Below are 6,148 nucleotides of genomic sequence, written 5' to 3'. Positions count from 1 at the left end.
GGGGGGGGGTAGTTCTTAATCAAATATAACTAAATGTGGGAAAACCAATTGTTTTTTTCTGTTTCTAAATATGACATTCACCAGCACAAAATGCACATCTCTCTTCCATAGTCACTGTGCGTCATAGCTGGATAGGCTGCGCTTCTGTTTTAAAAATCCATGCCATTATCAGATGCGTTACCATTAAGACCAGCTTTTTGTGAGTCTTAAAACATCTCATTAACACTGCATGAAATTGTCACATTTGCACATGTTTTTAAGGACACAACTCAAATATTGCCACCCCTCCCACCTTAGCGCAAGTGAGCTGATGTTAGACAGTTAAATTACCGACCCTGGCGTTAGGACTGGAAAATGCCAGTGCACCAGTTTTTACATGATGAAATTGCAAACTAATGTGCGTTTGACACTTATACATCCTTACCGCCAGCCGAAAATTGAGTATTGCCTCTGGATCAGACAAGATCAGCTTTATTTATACACAGTATATCAAATCAAATAATATTTTATACAGTGGGTTGGTATATTTAAAACTAACTTTCAAGGACATCTCGCTCCCGCTGCCTTTTGCCTGTCTGTGGCTTATCATTTGGTACAATAAGGAATGGTTGCTATGAACCTGGGGGGGGTTATGGCTAGGATCTGGTGTTGGTTCTTTTTGGGGGGCTAACAATTGGATTTTCGATTTATTATTCAGGGATAGTAAGCTCACCATGTTGTTGAGAGAATCTGGGCAACATCAACTGCCAAACCACCATGATAGCACACATCTCTGACTCACCAACCAATTACATGGAGACGTTAACCACCGTGCAGCTGGTCTCGCGTATACCACGAGGTAGAAGAAATCCAAGGTACAGTAGTTACATTTCAGCAAGCTATTCCAAGGCTTTTGTATGAATTTACGTGTGTGAGAGAGTTTAGGCGTTTGAGTCCAGAATGTGTGAGTATTGGATCTTGCTTACGTTAAAACTTCTTCAGGATTGGTGGGTCCCCAGTGGGACGTTTGAGCTAACGTAGGCTAATGCGATTAGCATGAGGTTGTAAGTAACAAGAACATTTCCCACCACATAGACATATTTGATATTGGCAGAAAGCTTAAATTCTTGTTAATCTAACTGAACTGTCCAATTTACAGTAGCTATTACAGTGAAATAATACCATGCTATTGTTTGAGGAGAGTGCACAGTTTTGAACATGAAAAGTTTGGGCAGTCTTGATAAAACACATTTGGGCAGTCTTGATAAAACATTTTGAACAGATATGCAATGGTTAATTGGATCAGTCTAAAACTTTGCACATACACTGCTGCCATCTAGTGGCCAAAATCTAAATTGTGCCTAACCTAAAATAATACATTGTGACCTTTCGATGATGGAACAAAAAACATGTTTTTTTTCTTTGTATTATCTTTTACCAGATCTTATGTGTTATATTGTTCTACATTAACTTCACATTTCCACAAACTTCAAAGTGTTTCCTTTTAAATGGTATCAAGAATATGCATATCCTTGCTTCAGGTTCTGAGCTACAGGCAGTTAGATTTGGGTATGTCATTTCAGGCGAAAATTTGAAAAAAGGCTTGGTTTAAAATATGGATGAGTAGGTTCATACAGTATCACATTCTTTACATGGTCTTCATAGATTCAGACATTGTTCCTCAAGCGTCCTTTGGTATTGCTCAATTAGTGTTTTAATTGTTTGAATGATTTCCCAGGGGTAATTATTGATTGAATTCTTTCCATGGCAGAGCTATTAAGTGAATCTGTATTTCTTCAGGAGGGACTGTTAAAGCAATAATTTAGAGAGAGTTTCTCAGTGCCTTATGCCATGTAATCAATACTTCCGCTCCTATGGGAGTGTATGCCCTGAGATTTGGAAAGCATACTTTCAACTTAGACAGATTGACAACATGTATTTAAATGTTATAGATCAGAACACGACATTGACAAATAGTTTTATGTAGCCTTTGGTTTGCACTTTTAACCTTTAATGCTATTGATGTGTGGTTTAGTCTAGAAATGAATCACTGTTCGTAATTGAATCCCAACCTCTGACATTTCAATTTGTGTTCTCTATCCTGCATACAGTATGCATCCAGCTCCTCTGGTGGCGAGAGTTCCTGCGAGGAAGGACGAATCCACACGCCCCACTTGAGACCCGTAGAACCACCAACCGTAGTTCTTGACCCGGATATGCCCATATTGCTGTCCAGTGACCCGGACTACTCATCCAGCAGTGAGCACTTCTGCGACATGGTCATTTACATCGGGCCTGGTGGGGCCGCTATTTCAGACAGAGAGTTCAGCGCCAACGAAAGCCCACCTTCCTTTGTTCCAATTATTCCCTCACTAAACAGGAAGTGCTGCAAAGACAACCAACGGCCAGAGGTGGAATACTTCAAGTGCAACACATTTGCGGAGCTCCAAAAGAGACTGGAGTACATTGATGGCAGCGAGGGCCCAGCTGCCTTCACTGGGAGGGCAAGGGGGCACAAATAGCCCCAATGACTCACAGTGGGCCTACCAAAAGCCCATAGGAGGCTGTGTCCCCTAAAGCTGTTAAATCCCCCTTCCAAAAGCCCCTTATTAGCACAACAACCACCCACACAGCTGCCTGTAAATTTGAGCACGGACATTCCAAATTGTCCTCGGATGGGGGAGTCCCAGAGAGTCAAAAATGGACAAGTGCAGATGGGGAAAAGGTTCTGGCCTGTGTGGTTAAGCCCAGCAGGGTTTTGTCTCAAGATTCAGAGTCTTTGGTGCGAGAGAAGGTCTACCTCAACAAAGGACCTACTGTACCAAAGCTCTCTTTCTCAAGATCCTCCAGAACACCCTCTCAGAGCCCGGATGCCATCTGCCGTGCACCCCGTTGGCATGAGTCAGCAGGCCCTAAGGCAAGGGGTCCCCGGTCTAGGAGAGGGCCCATCATGGCAGGAGTCCCATTGGGGTGAGCCATCTTCCTGGAGAGGGATGTCTTGAGGACCACGGTCACCCTGCAGCAGCCTGTTGAGCTGAATGGGGAAGGTGAGCTGGTGTTTATAGTGGTGGAGCACCTGCCCATAGGCCTGGTCCCAGATAATGGGCGGCCCTCCAGCATCAGCAGCTTCAACATTGACTGCTCCCTTCAGGCCTGGCCTCAGGACCCCGTCCTTTCAGCATCATTAGCAGCATCAATGATGAGTTTGATGCTTACACAGTTCAAGAGGGTGCATCTGGGGTGAGCTCTGAGGTGACCACAGCCTCACAGGAGGAGCTATTTGCCCATCATGGTAGCAGACAGTCTTCCATCGGCTCTTGGCAGAGCGAAGTGAGCGCATGCTCACTGGAGAGTGAAGGCACCCACTCGTCAGGTAGATTACTACTGAGAGATATGTGCATGGCACCGGAGAACACCACAATATTGTCCCCCACTGGTATATTCCAGAGGGAGCCGTTCTTGCAGCATAGTGTTAAGAGCTCACAAAATGAGTTGGACAGTGACCCCGCCACCCCAAGCAATCTATGCCTAACTAATTGCCCACCGTCTCCTTACTCTACCAAAGAATTATCTGAGGCTATAAAGAGAGAGCCCAAACTCTGAACAACTCAGCATCTTCTCAGATCCCACACCATGCTGTTCACTCCAGTCTTCCCAAGAAAACCAAGACTACCACATTAGTTGCTCCAAGTTGCAGCAGGCAGAAAGGCAAGCAAAATGACCTCTGTTTGCATGGGGACGTCCATTCAGATCCAAGAACGACTGAATCCACTGTGGCAAGTAAGACACCCAGAAACAGCATGAGTGGCATCTCTTTCAGGAAGCCAGGAGGAAACGGCAACAGTGTACCTCGACCACCAAAGGCACAGGTATCCTCCTCGACTCAGAGGGTGGCTGATGGTTGTGAGGAGACCATTAGCAGGATTCCACAGCTCAGGCGAGGTGCCACCACTCTTGGCACAGTCTCAGTCCCTCACAGTTCCTCTGAATCAAAAAGGGCCGCGATGGCACTTCAGAAACTGATAGTATGAGATTCTCCTCTTTGGGAAAGAGGGAAAATGGACAGAAAAGCAACATGCTTCTAAAATCTGGTTCCGGCAGCATCTCTCCTACTGCTCCACCTGTTTGCAAATCAAGCCTCGTTCAAAATACAAGGATAATCTTAACTCCTAGTGCCTTAAGGGCAGCCAGCGATGCTGCAAGGTCCTTATTACATAAAACATCAGTCTCTGAGGAGGAATTTAATGTTCGATTGAGAAGGGATTTGTTTAGCTATAAAACATCCAGCTTGAATGCTGACCTTGGCTCAGCCAGGACAGTGTCAAGCCTGAAGACACGAGGAGACAAAGGCGATTCTGGAAGGTACTATGGTAGCTTGATGTCCTTGGAGAGATGTGACATTATAACCATAGTGGGGTCCAAACCTGTCCTGTCGAGAGAGAATAGCGGCAGTACATTAGGAGGCAATGGAAAATCCAATAGATCTGTGCCAAGACTTGGGGTCCCCAACTCTACTACTTCCACGCCCACTGCTACCTCTCCACCTTCCTCTACCACCTTTGCAATGACAAGCAAGTTGGGACAGCTCAAAGTTAATGTTAGTCCCAGGAACATGGTTTCCAGAGGATCAAAGGCTAGAACATTGGCTGCCAGCAGTACTAAGACCATTAGCACCTCCACCAAATCCCTTGATGCTCCAACAGCACGCAATGCTAGCTTACCTCCAACTGGGAAATCCGCAGCTCGGTCTGTGGCAGGGGCCAATGGCAAGCCTGGCAGGGGCACTATCATGGGCACCAAGCAGAGTTAGTGAGCTTGTGGAGGGAAGCCCAAGGAAACACCTAAGCAGGGGTTCAAGGGCTGTTGGGAAGAACACCAATAGCAAGCCAAGCGTCAGCAGGTCCCCTGCCAGCACGCCGCTACCTTCGCCCTATAGCAAGATCACAGCCCCGCGGAGGCCACGGCGTTACAGCAGTGGGCACGGCAGTGACAACAGCAGTGTGCTCAGCGGGGAGCTGCCACCCGCCATGGGGCGCACCACGCTCTTCTGCCAGAGTGGGGGCAGCGGGTATGAGAGCATGATCCCGGACAGCGAGACCACAGCCAGCGCCTCGTCAGTCCACAACTCCATGAACGAGAGCGAGATGTCCACCTCCAATAGGAGTAGAGTGTCGAGTGTTAGTTACACCGAGAAAGTTCTGTAACAATATCCAGACAGCTATAGCACATCAAACACAACTCATGATCTCATGAACTTACTTGTGAAATACTTTTAAAAAATTATCAAATTAAACAATAGGAGCTATACATATTCAAATACTTAGAATTTGGACTATTTGTTTTTCTTTGATATGTGATCAAATACAGTATACAGTACATACAACATTTTCTGTAGCTTTCTCACTCTAGTAGATTATTTCTGTTCTATTGAAAAGTGTGGCTGGGTGACATCCCTTCTGCTTAAAACAACATTCCATGCACACTGAAGCGAGTAAAGGTGCATGTTTTCATTCACTGTATTTTCTTGTATGAATTTGCCTTGCACATGGATATCTCACATACTGTACATAGCTATTTTTCATAGACCTATGAATATATTTAAATGCACATTATGTCCTCCACCTAGCATGATCATAAATCTCTATTCAAGTCCCGCTGCAGAAAACACTCATAAAAATCCTTCAGATTCACGTGCCTATTCTATGTAATTCATAACAGCAACAGATAGGATCTACTGCCTAATGCAAATGTAATCAGTGCTTGCCGAAGGATATGTGATCCTGGCTGGCTCAATGCATCAGCCTGTGTATCTTGGCACGTTTTTGCCTCATGCATATTTAAAGGCAGTGCCTCCGCTAGAATATTCCTAGTGTTCATATCCAACTCCAACTAACAGCCATACCCCAATGACTCACTCCCTTGTTCCAGGGCTCCAGCGGCGCCGTCTCATCCCTGCTCCCCTGCCGGACACCTCCTCCTTGGGCAGGAATGCTGGCGTCCCGGGACAGTGGATGGACCTGGGAAATTAGTAATCCCACAATGAATTGTAACGGGCCGCCACTAGAGGCTCAAGGACAGTGACATTCTTTTACATAACCTCGCCTGTCAATTGAAACAAATTTTGGCTCATATCCAGTATGAGAAAATAAGCATAAATGCTAGGTATCAG

At 45.7% G+C, this 6,148-nt stretch overlaps 1 long non-coding RNA gene across 1 annotated transcript; it reads left to right on the top strand.

The window, feature by feature from the left end:
• The first annotated feature begins 614 nt into the window (after positions 1-614).
• On the top strand, positions 615-5,498 carry LOC115195460 (uncharacterized). Its single transcript, XR_003878701.1, has 2 exons — positions 615-854; positions 2,091-5,498. It is a non-coding gene; the product is annotated as an uncharacterized LOC115195460 (long non-coding RNA).
• The last annotated feature ends 650 nt before the right edge of the window (positions 5,499-6,148 follow it).

Source organism: Salmo trutta, chromosome 1 (genome assembly GCF_901001165.1).
Source record: "Salmo trutta chromosome 1, fSalTru1.1, whole genome shotgun sequence".
Taxonomy (NCBI): Eukaryota; Metazoa; Chordata; class Actinopteri; order Salmoniformes; family Salmonidae; genus Salmo; species Salmo trutta.
This window is presented reverse-complemented; position numbering and strand designations above follow the sequence as displayed.